Source organism: Triticum dicoccoides, chromosome 3B, assembly GCF_002162155.2.
Source record: "Triticum dicoccoides isolate Atlit2015 ecotype Zavitan chromosome 3B, WEW_v2.0, whole genome shotgun sequence".
Classification (NCBI taxonomy): Eukaryota; Viridiplantae; Streptophyta; class Magnoliopsida; order Poales; family Poaceae; genus Triticum; species Triticum dicoccoides.
The window spans coordinates 563,563,369-563,585,803 of record NC_041385.1 but is presented as its reverse complement, the minus strand read 5'-3'; positions in this window follow the sequence as shown (position 1 = coordinate 563,585,803).

Genomic DNA, 22,435 nt, shown 5'->3' with positions numbered 1-22,435 from the left:
CTCGTTCGCCGGAGCACTGCTCCACCACCAGGTCTGAGTCGTCGTAGCATAGAATGCGCTGGATGCCAAGTTCCTTGGCGAGCCGGAGGCCGTGCACAAGGGCTTCATATTCGGCGACGTTGTTGGAGGCGGCGAAGTGGATCTGGAGCGTGTAGTAGTCCCGGTCGCCCTTCGGGGATGACAGTATGGTGCCAGCCCCCAAAACCGAGTCGCATCTTGGACCCGTCGAAATGCATGTGCTAATGCGTCGAGTCGGGAGGCGGCGGCAAGTACTGGGTCTCGGTCCAGTCGACGAGGAAGTTGGCCAGGGCTGGAGACTTGATCGTGGTATGGGACTCGTAGAGGATGGTGTGGCTGGCTAGCTGGATCGCCCACTTGGCGACCCGGCCAGAGGCGTCCCGGCACCCGATGATTTCTCCGATAGGCACCATGCTGACGACGGTGACGACGTGCTCTTGGAAGTACTGCTTCAGCTTCTTGGCGGTGAGGTACACGCTGTAACACATCTTTTGGTAGTGCGGGTAGTTCTACTTGGATATGGAGAGCACCTCGCTCAGGTAGTAGACTGGACGCTGGACGGCTTGGATCTTGCCCTTCTCTGGTCGCTCGACCACCAGCACCGTGCTGACCGCCCGCGAGGTCGCGGCAATGTAGAGCAACAACGGCTCCTTGTCGGTCGGCGTGGCCAGGACTGGTGCGGTGGAGAGCATGCGCTTGATGTCTTGGAAGGCCTCATCTGCCTTGCCGTTCCATTCGAACGGGCTTGTCTTCTTCATCAACTGGTATAGGGGTAGCGCCCTCTCGCCCAGTCGGCTTAGAAACCGGCTGACCGAGGCCAAGCACCCGGTGAACTTCTAAACATCGCGCAGCCGAGCCGGCTTGCGCATGCGCTCGATGGCCTTGATCACTACAAAAAAAATACACTTCCGTGATGATACGTGTTTGTCACAGTAGGTCGCGTTTTCTATCATGCATGTACATCCATGGCGATTTTATGACAAAATCAAGATAGTCATACCTGTGCTGTCGTAGAAGTGTTCCATGACATTACCAAAATTATCATCACGGAAGTGTCCACTTCCATGATGATAAATCGCACGTCATAGAAGTGCTTTCGTCAAGGGTGACCGACACGTGGCATCCACCGTAACGGAACACCGTTAAGCTATCGGGTCGGGTTTTGGATCCGATAACCTGTTAACAGCCCCGGCCAATGGGAAATTTCCACGTGTAAAATTCTTATTGGCTGGACAAAACACGTGTCAGCTCGTCAGTGGGTCAGATAGGCGCCTATGATATGTCGACATGTGCCACGGCCCACCACTGGCCCTTTTAGCTTACAAAGCCGGCCCGTTTGACTTGGTCAAAAGTTAACGGGCTGGCCCATGAAAAGCCTGTTAACGTTCTCTTCGCAAATAGCCCATTTTACGGCCCGTTAACTCACGACCTGTTAGGCACTAAAGGAAATTGGCCCAACAAAGTCATGTGGGCCATCGAATATAACACCAGCCCATTTCACTTTCGGCCCATGTATGGCCCACGACGTCTTTCGGCCCATATGAGGCCTTTGTCTCTTTCGGCCCTTTACAGGCCCACGGTGACTCTAGCCCATAATGAACAGTAATTTTCTTTGTACCCGTTAACGGCCCGTGATTTACATGGGCCGTTTCCAGCCCGTGTTAGCTTTCGGCCTATTGACGGCCCATACGTTCTTGGTCTCCTTTTCGGCCCTCGATTACTTCCGGCCCATTACTGGCCTGTTCCCCTAATGGGCCAAATTCGGCCCATGGCAAGAGTCGGCCCGTTACTAGCATGTTCCACAAATGGGCCAAATTCGGCCCATGGCAAGAGTCAGACTGTTACTGGCCTGTTACCCTAATGGGCCAAATTCGGCCCATGGCAAGAGTCTGCCCGTTTCTGGCCAACCCGTCCTATATTCTGGTCCATTAACGACCCGTTATGCCTGTGACGGAATTAAGATTTTGCAGTCCTACGGTCTGTTAACGGCCCATTACCGTGTTGGGCCGATACCAATTACGCCCAATAACGGCCCATGTAGACCCATTTATCCGACGACCCGAGGCCCACCGATTACAGGCCCATTTATCGACGGCCCGAGGCCCACCAATTACAGGCCCATTTATCAACGGCCCGTAGGAGACCCATGGATCCTACGGCCCGTATATGGCCCATGGGTAGTTGTGACCACTAGCAAACCAGGGAAAAACAAGACTAGGAAATAAATAAGGCCGAAACTAATGCTAGGCTATTAAGGCGATTGCACAGATTACATCCACTCGGCATCAAAGATCGCCACCAGTGCAAATATAGGGAACACCCTACACTATACAAAAAAGGCTTGCTGTTTTCTTCAGCCGGTGGCTGCATGTTAAGAATAAATTTTGTATCGCACCAAAACAAATTACAACTATATAACAAAAGGAAGGTTGGCATAAAACTTAATAGTCTAGCAGATAAATGCACCACCAGAAGTTCAAAAGCTCGGTTCATTTGACCTGACTGTTACGTTTTCATGCTGTATTGTCTGATGGAGCACCATAACCCTCGCCTTCATTTCCCCTAGGCTCCTGAACAACATAGCAAATGTCTGATAGTCTGGTTTCAAAACCATGCATATCTTGACGACATTGAGCAATGTTTCTCCTTGTTTCACAAAGGGCCTCTGTTAGGGAATGGACTTGTGTCTGGAGCGCAGATACAACATTGCTTTGAGCTTGCATATCTTGATCATGAGGCAGTTTGGACGATATTTCCTTAACAACCAACCCAGTATTATGCAGGAACGTGCTTTTGGCACTGTTAGTGGACAGGTACCGACCCACTGCAGCAAGAGCTGACATTGCAGTTATAGTTGCCTCGCCACCTTCAGAAGGTGGCGGTTCCACCATTTTTTCCATAGCTCGCTGAAAAGTTGAGGTTTTACATTAGCAGTACCAGAACAGAAGATATTAAGGAGGCAGCAAAACCAAACAAAATAGCTTTGGTCTATATACAGAACTTATTCTGGTGAACCCATGTAAAATATTAGTTGTATTTTATTGCAAAGTACATAATAAAACCAGGTTCCAAACATATGACCATGTACCATCGCTAATGTATTGTCTATTTATTCACATTGTGTTGAGGGCTAAGGATAAAGAGACGAAGTTCATAATACGGTAAGCATAGTGTGACATCATTCATATCACAAAACAATTGAGAACAGACAAACAGACAATTGTAACATTGTGTGGGCAAGTCCAGCACGGAACTAGATTACGGGTCAAGATCAAAGGAACATCACTCCTCCCTTTTAAACCTTGTAAGGTGCAATGATACACTAAGGCAATTGTGTATAAAATTGAAAAGAGTAATAGACATTAGCTGCAAACCATGCAGTTCAAGGCACAAGTCAGAGTAAGTAGTAGTTAAAAGGCATGAGGATTAAGGACTTACATCAGCGGCTTTGACTGGTGTAGTCATGCCCTTCTTCTTGCTGGTGGGACAGTCCTTGAAGATTTCCACAACATTTGGTTCAGGTACTTTTTGGTCCTTGCGGGCTTTTCTCTGCATTTCGAACAAGTCAATATAGATCTGATAATATGGTACAGCGAAAAGAGTGAAACAACAGCTAATTACAAGAGCCTCACAGTGTGCAATATAGCTACGAGATCCTGTCATCTGTTGGAATTTCACTTTCGTACGGTTGGCCTTGTTCTTTGAACAGTTCACCTACAACAAGATAGATTTGTATGGCACATGCATCAATAGGACTTCAACATGTGATCTGATCACACACATATATATATATATATATATATATATATATATATATATATATATAATGTACCTGATACTTGAGATCAGACCAGTGTTTAACAAGGCCCCTCCGGTCTTCATCTGATATATTTTCCACTGGAGATGTTTGGGAAAGTTCACTGTTAGCCTTGCCTTCAAAGTGAGTTTTCCTCAAGTTATACCGATACTGTCGCAGAGCAGACTTGAAAACATGGGTGCAAGCTTGTCTGGTTGCATCATCTTGGCTATCCAACTTGAACCTCATCTGTTGAAAATTATGGGAGTCTCATTATCAGCAACCTAGAAAGTATGGGACAGAGCAAGACGATATTACTAGTTTCCATACATAACCATACTTACAGATAAATGGTCGAGGAAGGTGTTGAACTGGGTTTCATCTTTGTCATTCCTGTACTAAATCCATGTTGGGAGGATACGTACATGACACCTAACGGCAACCGCTGCCTCTGATACTAACTTGGCTGACTCTGTAGCATCACGTGGCCTTTTTAAACCTGCCTCAAAACGGATCTCCATTCTTCCTCCTCTAGATTTAGTTAACCTATCGAGCATTATCCCTGATGTTTGTTTCCTCTTGCGCCTAGGTGCTAGTCCAACAACGAACATAGGAAGTGTTAGTGTACATCAAACTGTGAGACTACATATAAAGAAGCATGCAACTGTAACTTGACTCCAGCAACTACCTTCTTGCTGTTGAAGCTCACAACGTTCATCTGATATTGCCAACTCATCTTGTGTCAAGAGTGCTTGAGAAGTAGTGTCAGGTGGCAAGGGATCTTGGGAACATGCTGCTAGCTCAGTTGACGCACGAGTATGTCGTGCAGCTGGTAGTACTGTGGTAGGTGTTGCAAGAACTAGGGCTGTCTCTGCTTGTTTGGTGGCAACTATTTGTTTCTGTTTGGATTTTTTTGCAGCTCGTGTAGCATGGGATGCTGTGTTTGTAGAATTTTCCGCTAGACTTTCACCTTCTATTGCACCATCAGTACCAGCAGAATCTGCAGGATTCATCCGCTTCTCATTCCCTGCCATTCTGTGTTTCTTCCTCTTTCTCTGTGCCATGTTAAGTCAAGACGACAAGAAACACGAATAACAATTTAGTTCTTCAGAACAAATTGATGCGTGATGCAGACGAACTGAACTTTGATGTTAGACAACCACATGATAGGAGGATGTAATATGTATGAAAAACAGGATGGAAGAGATAACCAGAACTATGATGTGTAAACTAAGAAGAAGACATTTCACCAAATTAGAAGTAATGCAATGGAAGGTAGACACCATATGAAAGATGCTACAAATATCGCTCTACCAAGTTAACAGTGTCCCAGCATAAATGGCGTTTAAACAAATGTGAAGCAGTACAAGAAATAAATCATATGCAAGATGCAAACAACATCACACTACCATGTTAGAGGTCTCTCGTCATTAGTGCCATTGCATATTCACATCATTGCATATTCACAGCTTATGATGTGTAAACTAAGGAGAAGGCATTTCAACAAATTAGAAGCAATGAAAGCTAGACACCATATGAAAGATGCAACGAATATCACTCTACCAAGTTAAAACTGTCTCATCATAAGTGCCATTTAAACAAATTAGTAGTACAAGCTAGAAAAGAATGTGAGATGTAACCTATATCACACTCCGAAGTCAAACGTGTCTTATGATAAGTGATTGTTGCAGGTTACACAACAGTAGTAATTTGATGTAAGAACATGGTGTGATAGACAGATATTGTATGTTCTAGAAACAGGAACACGTGTCTTATTCAAGTATAATGTGTAAAATAAGCAGATGGAATTCAACAAAATTAGAAGCAATACAAGCTAGACATCACACATAACATGCAACCACATATAACAGTGCCAAGTTAGAGGGAGCACTAGTGATGCTGCACTAGGGGAGACGTGCTCATCATAAACACAACTTTGTTGAGTGTCTATGCATGTGTTGTCTTGGAAATCATCTTGGGGGTGTGGAGGAGTAGAAACTATAGAGGCTCTCCGTTTGGAAGGAGCACCTTTATCCGCTGCCTTGCTAACTTCCTTCCGCTTTATTGATTTTGAATTGTCAAGTAAAACCGACAAGAAAAAGCAATAAAATTCTCTCTTCAGAACTCATTCATGCATGCTAGTGACAATCACTACTCTGATGTAAGGCAAACACATGATACCAGGATGGAATATGTACGAAAAACAGGACGGCATGGCATGTTCACAACTGTTTGTGTAAACTAAGCAGAAACCATTCCAGCAAATAAGAAGCAATGCAAGCTAGACACCACATGAAAGATGCAACCAATATGACTCTGCCAAGTTAAAAGCGTCCCATCATAAATGGAATTGCAACAAATTAGAAGCAGTGCATGCTATAAATCATATGAAAGATGCGACTAATATCGCACTGCATATACTAAAGGTGTCTCGTCATATTGATTGATGCGGGATACAAAAAAAAACAATAGTTTTATGTAAGGACATGCTTAATAGACAGATGTACTATGTACTAAATACATGAAGGCATGTCACATTAACAGGTATAATGTCACATTTACAGGAGTATAAGCTAAGCAGACTAGCACATGCAGTTTAACCAGATTGGAAGAATTACAATCTAGACACCATATGCAACATGCAACCACATATCACGCTGCCAAGTTAGAGCAAGCACCTGCGATGCTAGTGTAGGGGAAATGCTGTAATCAACTACAGAGCTACATTCACTGTCTTCATCTAGCATTTCTGTTTCTTGAGAATCATGTCGGGAGGCTGACACTTCATTCTTTAAATGAGGAGTAGTCCCCTTGCCTGCCTGCCTCGTCATAAGTGATTGATGAGGGATACAAAAGAACATTAGTTTGATGTAAGAACATGGTTAATACACAGATGTACTAGTATGTACCAAAAACAGAAAGGCATGTCATATTCAAAGGTATAATGTGTAAGCTAAGCAGATGCAATTTAACCAAATTGGAAGCAATACAAGCTAGACATCCGGCTGGAGTGATGAACATGATCATCTAGGACCTGAGAGCCTGGTGGGAGGCGGGCTGCTTCGCCACCATCGCGGCTTTTTAGTTGGCTTCCAGGTGATGCCTGTCTTTGCTAGGCTTGTCACTGGCTCGACCAGTGACCTAACTAGCTATTTGTCTTCTGGTGCTCACGGGATGGTGGTTCATGTAAAAAATATCTTTCCTTTTCTTAATAAAGACTGACTTCGGCCTTTCGAATACAAGCTAGACACCATATGGAACATGCAACCACATATGACACCGCAAAGTTAAAGCAAGCACCTAGGGTGGTGGTTCATTGCGAGCGAGGTCATCAACTCCAGAGCAACGTTTACCGTCTCCATCTGCTGACACTGCACCCTTTAAAGCGCTGTAGCGTGCCGCGCCTAGCCACGTAGAAAGCTGGCACGACTTATCTCTTTTCTTTTTTGCTTCGCTTTCGGCAGACTCTGAAATACCCTTGCATAAAAACACAATAGTGAGAGTATGGATGAAGTGTGTGCAGAACTAGTGCACTGTAAAAGTAGCAGATAGCAGGTGGCTGAAAAATAAATGACATGAGACATATGATAGCTCTACAACATTGCATGGCAAACAAAATTAGATTCTACTCCGTATGATTTTGTAATATATGAGCATAGGAAATGCAGGTACTCCTCCAGCACACCACCACATGTGGTCATATCTAAGATAACAGTCGACTGAAAATAAATAGGCCAGTCAATTTTTTTAATGAACCGTACGATCTATAAGGAATGGGCAGATGGCCTTCGTCTACCTCCCGCCAGTCACTGTTGATGATCTTTCTCGAACCGCCAGCGACCACCGGCCCAGACCCGTGCCTCCGCTGCCCCGCCCTCCCATCGACCTCACACCACCGCCATGTTTGGCAGCGCCCCCAAGCCACCCCTTTAATCCCGGCCGACCTCCAGATCGGGCGCCAGTAGCTCTAGGCCGCACACGCCCCTAAGATAAACACCAAGGCGATGCTTCCCCGGCGTAATAGTCATACTAGCGCCTGTTACGTTGGGGAATGCTTCCGTTAATTGGGAATCAACTGGCCAAAAATTGAAATTCAGGGGGGCGACGGACCTCTAGCTAAGGTGAAATAGTATATGAGGAGAAACCTTGTGCATCTCGAGTTACTAGGAACATCTAGTATCAAGAAGAAGCGGTCAACTAGTGTCTTATGTGGGATGAATACCGTGCAAGCAGAGACGTAAGATTTGCACGAATAAGGGAAGAGGAGTACGTTCTTCGGTTGCTGGTGTGGTCACCTCCACATGTCGCGCCGATCTTCTTCTTTTTACCGGGGAAACCGATGTTCTGGAGGGTGCAGGCTTGGACGAGCCCATGGCCAAATTGTTGACTGTGTTGCCGTGGCCGTAAGCAGATCCGAGGCGGCGAAGGACGGTGTAGCAGGAACAGCTCCGGTGTGGTGGAGGGTGGCGAAGTTGGAGTGGCAGCGATGAGGCGCAGGACGGCGTGGTTGAACTGGCTCGGGTACGGATGGCTCGGCCTCGATTTCAACTACTAGCCGTGGAGGGCGTTGCGGTTGAGGTTGCAGTGGATGACAACGTCGGGGTATCGGCTCCGGTGTGATGGAGGAGGGCGGCGGTTGATGGGTGGGATGGGATGGCAGACGAAGGACGCTGGGGTTTCGCGGTTGGTGGAGAGGTAGTTTTGGCGCCCACGGAGTACGAATGGGGAATCGGACGGGTGGGGGGGAAGCATGTTTCGGTCTGGGACGCGCTTGTTTTTGGCTTTTTTGAACAGAAGATGGGACGCGCTTGTTTGAAATTTTGGGAAAGTACAAACTTTTCCCTCCTCTTAAATTCCGGACCTACTGCGGGTCGGGGGTAGGATGGTAATCCCAGGTGTCCCAAATAGTGGGCGGTTGCGTGGTGTCTAGATGAAGCTACAAACCTAACCCGGTTTAGACCTTTGGACGTCGGGCCGGTAGGTTTCACGGGTCGGAGTTATTAGAAAAGTAGTTTCCTTGTACTACCAAACATTGGTCTCACGCGGTTTCGGGCGAGTAGAGGCTCTTTTGGCGCTTCGTTCGAAATTTTGAAACACAAGCATTCACATTTAGAGTACTCTTGAACTATGAGGATTGACCTAAATAGATAACATTATATTTGACCTTGTATGTCTCATTAAATTATCCGCTTCCTTTTGAAACTTTGACACTTGAAAATCCTATAACTACGATTATTTTGGAATGGAGGAGCTAAATTTGAATCTATTTTGTACACGACTACATATGCTATTATGTACAAGATCAGAGCAAAGATTGGTACCCCCATAGTTTAGGTATGGTTTACAAATGCCATGATATCAAATTCAAATAATTGAATGGACTTCATGTTGAATTCGATTTTTTTAAACCACCTTAGGTTGAATTCAAATGTATGCTAGTTCATAGGTAGCTATTTATAAATGTCCATTGTGTAACTTTCGTATGTATAATGTGCTTTACACACACAACATGAACTATACTCACATTTACATTCGATTGCTAAAGCGATGCATTGTCTGGAGTTCAAAATACTAACTATGTGGATCAATTGTGTCGAATAACAACATAGACATGCTCAAATTCGATAGAATCTAGATGTCTGATGAATCAATGACCGCTCCTTACGCGGATTGCAAATATCATGATCCCATCCTAATATTTGGATACAATTTATATCTTTAATCAATGTGTAGAGCAGTCTTTTACGTGTAGTTTCACTCTCCATCGGTGGTCTCTCACACATGCTCACACACTCTCTCCCGGGGTGTCTTTCTCGCACACATGCTATACATATAACCCTCCCTCCCTCTCGTAACCATTTACAACTGTTTTCACTAACCTTTATCACAAGCACTCTTCCTCTCGCAAACATACACACGCACAATCCTCATCGACCCTTTCTATATACATGGACCTGCCTACGTGTCTCATGTATGCACATTATCTTTACACCTGTCTCTCACGCATTATCTCACACCTCTCTTCCTAATCGACGAGTATGATTCTAGCAGAGCACTATGTAGGATGCCCCTTAAAGTTAGGTTGGATGAATAGTAATATCAGAGATAAAGGGGTTACCTTAGTCCGAGAACCTAGGGTTACAAATCCTAGCCGGCTTTGTCAGTGGACACAGAGTCCTTCACAATTCTGCTATCTTTATCTTGTACGACTAGTCATCCATGGGTCTTCCTAAATGTGTCATGGGCCGACCAATGTGGCGCAGGACGGAACCGAACGAAGGGCCTCACCTCGACCCACCGGACCTCACGCGGTGACTGATACGTCTCCAACGTATCTATAATTTTTTGATTGCTCCATGCTACTTTATCTACTGTTTTGGACTATATTGGGCTTTATTTTCCACTTTTATATTATTTTTGGGACTAACCTATTAACCGGAGGCCCATCCCAGAATTGCTATTTTTTGCCTATTTCAGTGTTTCGAAGAAACAAAATATCAAACGGAGTCCAAACGGAATGAAACCTTCGGGAACGTGATTTTCTCACTGAACGTGATCCAGGAGACTTGGACCCTGCTCCAAGGAACAAAAGAGGCGGTCACGAGGGTGGGGGGTGCGCCCCCCCTGGGCGCCCCCTACCTCATGGGCCCCCTGTTGCTCCACTGACATACTCCTTCCTCCTATATATACCATCGTACCCCCGACAGATCAAGGGGGGAGCCAAAAACCTAATTCCACCGCCGCAACTTTGTGTATCCACGAGATCCCATCTTGGGGCCTGTTCCAGAGCTCCGCCGGAGGGGGCATCCACCACGGAGGGCTTCTACATCAACACCATAGCCCCTCCGATGAAGTGTGAGTAGTTTACTTCAGACCTTCGGGGTCCATAGCTAGTAGCTGGATGGCTTCTTCTCTCTTTTTGGATCTCAATACAATGTTCTCCCCCTCTCTTGTGGAGATCTATTCGATGTAATCTTCTTTTTGCGGTGTGTTTGTTGAGACCAATGAATTGTGGGTTTATGATCCAGTTTATCTATGAATAATATTTGAATCTTCTCTGAATTCTTTTATGTATGATTGAGTTATCTTTGCAAGTCTCTTTGAATTATCCGTTTGGTTTGGCCAACTAGATTGGTAGTTCTTTCAATGGGAGAAGTGCTTAGCTTTGGGTTCAATCTTGCGGTGTCCTTTCCCAGTGACAGAAGGGGCAGCAAGGCACGTATTGTATTGTTGCCATCGAGGATAACAAGATGTTTTTTTATCATATTGCATGTATTTATCCCTCTACATCATGTCATCTTGCTTAAGGCGTTGCTCTATTTTTAACTTAATACTCTAGATGCATGCTGGATAGCGATCGATGAGTGGAGTAATAGTAGTAGATGTAGAATCATTTCGGTCTACTTGTCTTGGACGTTATGCCTATATACATGATCATACCTAGATATACTCATAACTATGCTCAATTCTGTTAATTGCTCAACAGTAATTTGTTCACCCACCGTAGAATACTTATGCTCTTGAGAGAAGCCACTAGTGAAACCTATGGCCCCCAGGTCTATTCTCATCATATCAATCTCCATTACTTTAATACTTGCTTTGTTTTTACTTTGCCTTTTACTTTTTACTTTGCATCTCTATATCAAAAATACCAAAAAATATTATTTATCATCTCTATCAGATCTCACCCTTGTAAGTGACCGTGAAGGGATTGACAACCCCTAATCGCGTTGGTTGTGAGTAGCTATCGTTTTGTGCAGGTACGAGGGACTTGTGTGTGGCCTCCTACTGGATTGATACCTTGGTTCTCAAAAACTGAGGGAAATACTTACGCTACTTTGCTGCATCACCCTCTCCTCTTTGGGGAAATCTAACGCAGTGCTCAAGAGGTAGCAAGAAGAATTTCTGGCGCCGTTGCCGGGGAGGCTCACGCAAGAGCAAGTCAACCATACCAAGTACCCATCACAATCCCTATCTCTTGCATTACATTATTTGCCATCTGCCTCTTGTTTTCCTCTCCCCACTTCACCCTTGCCATTTTATTCGCCCTCTCTTTCCCAATCTCCTCCTCTTTTTCCTATTGCCTTTTTCCTCGTCCGTTTGTTTTCTCGTGTGTTGGATTGCTTGCCTGTCGCAATGGCTCTACCTAGATTTGGTGATCTTCACCTTAAAAGGCTAGAGGAGATCGAAAGCAATGTTAGAAAGTTTATGGTTTTGCAATTTGAGCATAATAATTTCTTTAGAAACGAGCTTAAGGAACAAAATAGTTTTATGAGTTATATGAATAAATAACTCGATGATATGTCTAAAGAATTTGATGGTATAAGAGCCCGAATTGCTCGTCTTGAAAAGATGACCGCTGAAATTTCGGATATGCAAGCTACTTTAGTCAATAAGATGGCCGCTAAACCGAATTCCTATGAAAATCAAGATGAAGATCTAAAAGTTATTAATGTGTCCCCCATTAAATCTTTGTTTTTCAATATGAATCTTGATGAAACTGAATATGATCTTCCTTTACCTAGAAGGCGTTCTAAGAATTCGGAGTTTTTAGACCTTGATGATGAAATTGATGAAAGTGGGATTGAAAGAAATGAAAACCTAGATGTTGCTAAACCCACTATTTTGGATCTCAAGGAATTTAATTATGAAAATTTCTCTCTAATTGATTGTATTTCCTTGTTGCAATCCGTGCTAAATTCTCCTCATGCTTATAGTCAAAATAAGGCCTTTACCGAACACATTGTTGATGCCTTGATGCAATCTTATGAAGAAAAACTTGAGTTGAAAGTTTCTATCCCTAGAAAACTCTATGATAAGTGGAAACCTACTATTAGAATTATGAGTTTCATACCTTGTGTGATTTGGGTGCTAGTGTCTCCACTATTCCCAAAACTTTGTGTGATTTGCTAGATTTCTGTGACTTTGATGATTGCTCTCTAAACTTGCATCTTGCGGATTCCACTATTAAAAAGCCTATGGGAAGAATTAATGATGTTCTTATTGTTGCAAATATGAATTATGTGCCTGTAGATTTTACCGTTCTTGATATAGATTGCAATTCTTCATGTCCTATTATTCTTGGTAGACCTTTCCTTAGAACGATTGGTGCAATTATTGATATGAAGGAAGGGAATATTAGATTCCAATTTCCCTTAAAGAAGGGCATGGAACACTTCCCTAGAAAGAAAATAAAATTACCATATGAATCTATCATGAGAGCCACTTATGAATCTATCCTTGCTTTTATGCGGGCGTTAAACGATAGCGCTTGTTGGGAGGCAACCTAATTTTATTTTTTGTTTTTTTGTTTTTGCTTATGTTTAGGAATAAATAATACATCTAGCCTCTGTTTATATGTGGTTTTATGTTTTAATTAGTGTTTGTGCCAAGTAGAACCTATAGGATAACCTATGTTGATAGTTGATTTGATTCTGCTGAAAAACAGAAACTTTGCACGCACGAATATAATTTTGTTAAATCACAGGAACGTGCTTTTGCGTTGATTCTTTTTGCTTCTGTTCAATATACAAATTTTCCAGGACTTCCTATTTTGGTAGGATTTTTAGAGTTCCAGAAGTTTGCGTTAGTTACAGATTGCTACAGACTGTTCTGTTTTTGACAGATTCTGTTTTTCGTGTGTTGTTTGCTTATTTCAATGCATCTATGGCTAGTAACTTGGTTTATAAACCATAAATAAGTTGGAATACAGTAGGTTTAACACCAATATAAATAAAGAATGAGTTCATTGCATTACCTTAAAGTAGTCTTTTGTTTTCTTTCACTAACGGAGCTCACGAGATTTCTATTGAGTTTTGTGTTGTGAAGTTTTCAAGTTTTGGGTGAATTCTTTTGATGGATTATGGAACAAGGAGTGGCAAGAGACTAAGCTTGGGGATGCCCATGGCACCCCCAAGATAATCCAAGGACATCAAAAAGTCAAAGCTTGGGGATGCCCCAGAAGGCATCCCCTCTTTCGTCTACTTCTATCGGTAATTTACTTGGAGCTATATTTTTATTCACCACATGATATGTGTTTTGCTTGGAGTGTCTTGTATTATTTGCATCTTTCCTTGTTAGTTTACCACAATCATCCTTGATGTACACACCTTTTTAGAGAGCCATACAAATTGGAATTTGCTAGAATACTCTATGTGCTTCACTTATATCTTTTGAGCTTGATAGTTTTGCTCATGTGCTTCACTTATATCTTTTGAGCTTGATAGTGCTTCACTTATATCTTTTGAGCGTGATAATTTTTGCTCTAGTGCTTCACTTAGATCTTTTAGAGCACTGTGGTGGATTTGTTTTAAAGAAACTATTGATCTCTCATGCTTCACTTGGATTATTTTGAGAGTCATTAATAGCATGGTAATTTGCTTAACATTAATATACTTGGTATTCAAGATATGTGAAACTTTCTTTTGAGTGCGTTGAATACTAAGATAAGTTTGATGCTTGATAATTGTTTTGAGATATGGAGGAGATAATATCAAAGTGATGCTAGTTGGGTGATTATGAATTTAAAGAATGCTTGTGTTGAAGTTTGTGATCCCCGTAGCATGCACGTATGGTGAACCGCTTTGTGATGAAGTTGGAGCACAATTTTATTTATTGATTGTCTTCCTTATGAGTGGCGGTCGGGGATGAGCGATGGTCTTTTCCTACCAATCTACCCCCCTAGGAGCATGCGCGTAGTGCTTTCGTTTTTGATGACTTCTAAATTTTTGCAACAAGTGCATGAGTTCTTTTGAATAATGTTGAGTCCATGGATTATACGCACTCTTTCACCCTTCCATTATTGCTAGCCTCTCTTGTGCCGCGCAACTTTCGCTGGTACCTTACACCCACCATATACCTTCCTCAAATCAGCCACCATACCTACCTATTATGGCATTACCATAGCCATTCCGAGATATATTGCCATGCAACTTTCCACCGTTCCGTTCATATGATACACATTACTTTTCTCATATTGCTTTTTGCATGAACATGTAGTTGACATTGTATTTGTGGCAAGGCCACCTTCATAATTTTCATACATGTCGCTCTTGATTCATTGCATATCCCGGTACACCGTCGAAGGCATTCATATAGAGTCATATTTTGTTCTAAGTATCGAGTTGTAATTGTTGAGTTGTAAGAAAAATAAAAGTGTGATGATCATCATTATTAGAGCACTGTCCCAGTGAGGAAAGGATGATGGAGGCTATGATTCCCCCACAAGTCGGGATGAGACTTCAGACTTTACAAAAAAAAGAGAAAAAGAGGCCATAAAAAGGAGAAAAGGCCCAAAGAAAAAAAAGAGAAAAAGAAAAAAAGGGTGAGAGAAAAAGAGATAAGGGACAATGCTACTATCTCTTTTCCACACTTGTGCTTCAAAGTAGCACCGTGATCTTCATGATAGAGAGTCTCATATGTTGTCACTTTCATATACTAGTGGGAATTTTTCATTATAGAACTTGGCTTGTATATTCCAATGATGGGCTTCCTCAAAAGTGCCCTAGGTCTTAGTGAGCAAGCAAGTTGGATGCACACCCACTTAGTTTCTTTTGTTGAGCTTTCATATATTCATAGCTCTATTGCATTCGTTGCATGGCAATCCCTACTCACTCACATTGATATCTATTAATGGGCATCTCCATAGCCCGTTGATACGCCTAGTTGATGTGAGACTATCTTCTCCTTTTTTGTCTTCTCCACAACCACCATTCTATTCCACATATAGTGTTATGTCCATGGCTCACACTCATGTATTACGTGAAAGTTGAAAGAGTTTGAGATTATTAAAGTATGAAGCAATTGCTTGGCTTGTCATCGGGGTTGTCCATGATTAAATACTTTGTGTGATGAAGATAGAGCAACAACCAGACTATATGATTTTGTAGGGATAACTTTCTTTAGCCATGTTATTTTGAGAAGACATGATTGCTTTGATTAGTATGCTTGAAGTATTATTATTTTTATGTCAATATGAACTTTTGTCTTGAATCTTTAGGATCTGAATATTCATGCCACAATTAAGAAGATTTACATTGAAATTATGCCAAAGTATCACTCCGCATCAAAAATTTTCTTTTTATCATTTACCTACTCGAGGACGAACAGGAATTGAGCTTGGGGATGCCTGATACGTCTCCAACGTATCTATAATTTTTGATTGCTCCATGCTACTTTATCTACTGTTTTGGACTATATTGGGCTTTATTTTCCACTTTTATATTATTTTTGGGACCAACATATTAACCGGAGGCCCAGCCCAGAATTGCTATTTTTTTTGCCTATTTCGGTGTTTCGAAGAAACATAATATCAAACGGAGTCCAAACGGAATGAAACCTTCGAGAATGTGATTTTCTCACCGAACGTGATCTAGGAGACTTGGACCCTGCTCCAAGGAACAAAAGAGGCGGTCACGAGGGTGGGGGGCGCCCCCTAGGCGCGCCCCCTACCTCGTGGGCCCCCTGTTGCTCCACCGACGTACTCCTTCCTCCTATATATACCTACATACCCCCGACAGATCAAGGGGGGAGCCAAAAACCTAATTCTACTGTCGCAACTTTCTGTATCCACGCGATCCCATCTTGGGGCCTGTTCCGGAGCTCCGTCGGAGGGGGCATCCACCATGGAGGGCTTCTACATCAACACCATAGCCCCTCCGATGAAGTGTGAGTAGTTTACTTTAGACCTTCGGGTCCATAGCTAGTAGCTAGATGGCTTCTTCTCTCTTGTTGGATGTCAATACAATGTTCTCCCCCTCTCTTGTGGAGATCTATTCGATGTAATCTTCTTTTTGCAGTGTGTTTGTTGAGACCAATGAATTGTGGGTTTATGATCCAGTTTATCTATGAATAATATTTGAAACTTCTCTGAATTCTTTTATGTATGATTGCGTTATCTTTGCAAGTCTCTTTGAATTATCCGTTTGGTTTGGCCAACTAGATTGGTAGTTCCTGCAATGGGAGAAGTGCTTAGCTTTGGGTTCAATCTTGCGGTGTCCTTTCCCAGTGACAGAAGGGGCAGCAAGACACGTATTGTATTGTTGCCATCGAGGATAACAAGATGGTTTTTTTATCATATTGCATGAATTTATCCCTCTACATCATGTCATCTTGCTTAAGGCGTCACTCTGTTTTTAACTTAATACTCTAGATGCATGCTGGATAGCGGTCGATGAGTGGAGTAATAGTAGTAGATGTAGAATCATTTCGGTCTACTTGTCTTGGACGTGATGCCTATATACATGATCATACCTAGATATACTCATAACTATGCTCAATTCTGTCAATTGCTCAACAATAATTTGTTCACCCACCGTAGAATACTTATGCTCTTGAGAGAAGCCACTAGTGAAACCTATGGCCCCCGGGTCTATTCTCATCATATCAATCTCCATTACTTTAATACTTGCTTTGTTTTTTTACTTTGCCTTTTACTTTTTACTTTGCATCTCTATATCAAAAATACCAAAAAATATTATTTATAATCTCTATCAGATCTCACCCTCGTAAGTGACCGTGAAGGGATTGACAACCCCTAATCGTGTTGGTTGCAAGTAGCTATCGTTTTGTGCAAGTACGAGGGACTTGTGCATGGCCTCCTACTGGATTGATACCTTGGTTCTCAAAAACTGAGGGAAATACTTATGCTACTTTGCTGCGTCATCCTCTCCTCTTCGGGGAAAGCCAACGCAGTGCTCAAGAGGTAGCAGTGACACACCCTCTGCCCCCACGTCTCATTATATTCTCACACCCACACATACCAACACAAACACCACACACACAGAAAATTTCTCCTGGTGCCTCTATTCCCTACCCCCTTGCATATACACACTCAAGGGAATGGAATCTCTTGTCGTGACGTCATATTCATCTCTCTCTCTCTCTAGACCACTCTCATTTCTCGTGCTATCTCTCCCACGCCCCCCCGTCGGCCCCTCTATCCATGCCTCTCTCGATTACGTAATACACACACACACCTCTCTAGGCCCTGCCAAATGCATCAACTACACATTCACACATGTTACATCACGTACCCCATTGATCTAAAAAGCCCTCTCTTCACGTTTATTTCGCATACAACATTCCTTTTGAATAAAGTGTGGCCAAAAAATTATTTTAGAGTTTCTACATATATACAACATTACAAAGTTATATGGAGGAGTACGAACGCTAATTTGCATTGCATGGTGCCCACAATGATATTTATTCCGCACTGTGAATTTGTATATTTTTATACTATATACAAAGTTAGTCATAATAAAGAGAAACGAAGAGAATCTCTCTCTCCATCGCATATCCCCTGTACGCCCCTTTCATGTATGCACACAAAACTATCTCCAGGTCCTCTAAAAGTAAGCCCCTAGAAAATTCACGAGTGTTTCATCTTTCTCTCGCGATATATGCAATGACGATCATTGTATTTGAAGCGAAAGCACGATACATACATTGGACTTCATAATCCACTCATTACGGTCACCGTTTACGTTTAGTGGTTATGATACAGTCACGGGCTCACCGTACAACTTTGTATTTGCTCATGACATGACTAGTTGACCAGTTAAACGCTCCACGTGGCACCTCTAGTGTTGCATCACATTATCTCACTACCATCGTGCCCACCTGTCGACTTGTATCTACTCTACATCTACACTATTATAAAATACATAAAATATAAAATACACTCTTATAAAAAACAGAGTTGGTGATGATGGTGTGCCTGCCATCCTGCAATATAGGACGTTTGATTTATATCTGACGGATAGGAAAGAAACTATGGCAATTTTGCAAAAAGGTACCCACACACCTCTCCACATTTGCAAATAAGGCCTTCCCTCGTTCAACCTTTTCTCTCACAAGATAAACAAGTCATACAAATGCATCTTGATGTTACGTGCAACGCATGGGCATCTTGCTAGTAAGAAGGAAAACAAACGACAAAAAAATATTTTGATGGTGGTTCGAAGTCATGACCGCGGGCACAACGGACAAGGTGGACTTGTATTGGTATGCTGAGCCATCTGTTTTAACACACATGAGCTGGTGTGGTGATTATACACACATGCACGCATGCACACGAACTCCATCCACGCAACACTCACACAAACACATGCACCCACGCACGCACACAACACTCACACGTACACACGCAGCCACGCACGCACGCAACACTCTCACGCCCACACGCACGCATGCATGCACACACCAGTACACCACACGACCAACACACACTCTCACGCTCAAGTGCTCAACCTACACGTGCATGCGCACACATCAGGCCCTGACAGACACATACACAACCAGGTGATTCCCGCGCATGGGTTGGAGCCTTGTTGCGCCTGCGTAAATTTGTGTTTATCTAACCTTTTCCCTATGCGAACTGACAGGTGGGACCCACAAGGAACATGGTCAATTTAACTAGTCAACATGGCGCCACGCAGACTATTTGGCCGGTCAACAGAGTGCAATCCGATGCTGAACTGTGAGCAAGTGATCAGATAATCACCGCAAAACATATATAGTGACCGTAATCAGCTTATTCTGAAGTTCGGTGACCGTATTACGCTTTTCTCTCTGTAGGCCCTCCAAAACTACATCTCTACATGTTCTCGCATGTTACATCTAACAACTATGCAATACAGCACTACTACTACACTCTAACATAATAAATAATATGTGTTTTTAGTTTTACTAGATATCATATTGTTACTTATAATTATTCAATTTGCATACATTAAAATTGCCTTTGAAATGTATGACCAGTATCATCTACCACGCGGGAAAAATCCCGCACTTTCCTGTTTAATCGGGTTTGTATCGATGGATCGTGCGAAATAGCAAACCTATAGTACTATACAGTACAAGTGACAGTTCACTGGGCAGTCGTGTCGTCTACTCCTCCATCGTAAGAGTGGAGCGTTCACTTTCATAAATCTTCTAGTCCCTTTCACCGACATGTGGGACATCAAGCTACCGGGTCCACGTGACATACCGGAATATAGTGCAGAGCAGCCGGGGTGAAGCACCCCAGTCATGGCGCCGGCATAGTAATGAGCAATGAGGCGTCAAATCACAAAGCTGCACCTTCCCCGCAGTTAAGTTGGAGGGACGAAGTAATAATGCTAAAAAAAGAAGTTGGAGGGACGAAGCAACCATCATTTCACTCGTTGCTGAATCCGCTTCTCCCTCATCTTCTTCAACTTAGCCATGTGTTGCTTCTGTCGTTGTTCTGCCTCATGTGGGACGCGGATCAACATGGTAAAACACTGACATGTGGGACCGCATGTTAGCAAACCGCCAGGACAACGTCCTCCGAAAATAAGAAACCTCCCCGCCATCCGCGCGGCAAAATCACCTCCTTTTTACTAATCTTTGATTCTATAATTTTTTAGATCAATATAATTGAGATTTGTATAGATAGCACACAGGAGCAAAACCAAGTGGTACGGTTAAGGGCATCCACAATGTGTAGCCAAATGTGAAAATAGCTTTTGGCATTGTGGGAACCATTGTGGATGGTGTTGCCAAAGCCAAAAAGATGGAACCGAAGCTCCCTGATTGATTGATTGAAGGAATAGAAAAATGCAACGTCTCTCCTCTTTCTCCCATGCTTGGATGCATGTAGTACAGTATATAGCACATAGTCTACTCCCCTATCCCTTCTATCACAAATCACAAAGCAGTGAGGCGTCAAATCACAAAGCATGGACGAAGCAACCATCATTTCACTCTTTGCTGACTCCGCTTCTCCATCGTCTTCTTCGAGAAACCATCTCACCGCACTAGTACTCCTAGTAGTAGTACTTGTAAAGGACTTCCTGGATGCAAATAAGGCGGTTGTCTCGGCTTGCAGGCGGCACTTGCAAATGACTTACCGTGGTCTACCTCAATGGTGTTCTCCATCGAACGCACTTCGCCAAACCACAAAAAAAAATCGTCGACGTCACCGCAATGGGCAAGGAATTCAAATATAGTTACTACTTCCATTTTTTTGTACACAAGGCCAGTATATAGAAATTACAATATGCAAAGGGCCACTAACACTAATCGAGGCAAAATTGATGGGGTTAGCAACCAAGGACATTAATATCCCCTGCATGCATACGGAAGTGAGAAGGTTCGTTTGCATGGCGCTGCATTAATCAAGCGATGAGGAGTGAGATGGTTAGCTCTTTGGTCTTTCGAGAAAAAAATACGCATTAATTGACATGTGAAACGAGGATTTGTATCGAAGGAAAACCCTGCCTTTCTTTTTTAACACTAGTACTCCTAGTACGTACGTACTTATCCTGTTTGGGTCTAGGCCTTGCATTGCCAAACTTCGCCACACATTTTTGCCAAGCTTGCCTAAAGTTTTCAAAATGAGAAGGACGTACACTTGCGCACGGCTGTCGTGGTCGCACCGCACCCTCACACGGTCGCTCCTGCACACCGCGGTCGCATCGCACCCTCACACAGTCGCTCCTGCACGCCGCAAACCCAACCAAGGGAACGCACCCTCACTGACACGTGCTGTCGCATGTGAACAAACCAAACTCAGCCACCCTATCGCTGACACATAATTTTCTTTCATAGAGTATGTTTATCCAACCGCATGTTGGGGAGTATCCGTACGGCCCGTGCGGTGGTTTGTTGGGGAAGAAGAAGAGGTGAGGAAGAAGGAAAGAAGGGTTAGGAGACGTAGGATATTCATCCAACCGCCTGAAATGGTAGACTGACCCAAGTCAGGCGACTTGCATAACAAATAGTATGTTTTTACGCAACAAAAGATCCATAAAAACAACAACATAAAGAAAAATTATCACTACTCGCAGAAAGAGATGACCTCGTCGTCTTTGGCTGCCAGCGCGAACCAGCCGTCGCTGCCGACGTGTGTCTCCGCATCGTGGTTGTCCTCGCCCTCCAGCTACTCATTCAAGCAGAGCGTGCGGGCGCTCTGCACGAACGAGAGCACAACCCGGTTCAAGTCGAGGATGTCCAGTTCCGCCTGCAGGAGGGCCTCGATGGCAGCGGCATCCGCGCGCTCCGCGTCGAGTCGAGCCTCCGGCGCCCGGTTCAAGTCTAGGACTTCCGGTTCCGCCTGCAGGAGGGCGTTGATGAGAGAGGCATCCGCGCGCTCTACATCGAGTCGAGCCTCTGCCACCCGGTTCATGTCTAGGACGTCCGGTTCCGCCTGCAGGAGGGCCTCGATGGCAGCGGAATCCGCGTGCTCCGCCTCAAGTTGAGCCTCCGCCGCCTGGTTCACATCCACGACATCCGGTTCCGCCTGCAGGAGAGCCTCGATGGCAGCGGCATGCGCGTGCTCCGCATCGAGTTGAGCCTCTGCCTCCCGGTCCTCCTTTAGTATCGCCATGTTGAACCGCTGGTCCGCCTGCACCATGGGGGACTCGGACGCCGGCACGAAGTCGACGTCCATCGTCTCATACCCATCGGGGGCCTTCTGCGCTGCGACCTCCGCAGTGAACATTGGATCGGCTTCCTCCTCCTCGTAGCTTGGCTCCAGAGAACTCGGGGATTGGCCCGCCGCAAAGCGATCTTGGGAACGGAGGTCTATGGCGCCGACCGCCGCCGCGATTTCTGTGCGGCGCTCCGGCGTCAGCATCTTGTAGTAAGTGATCTTGCGGC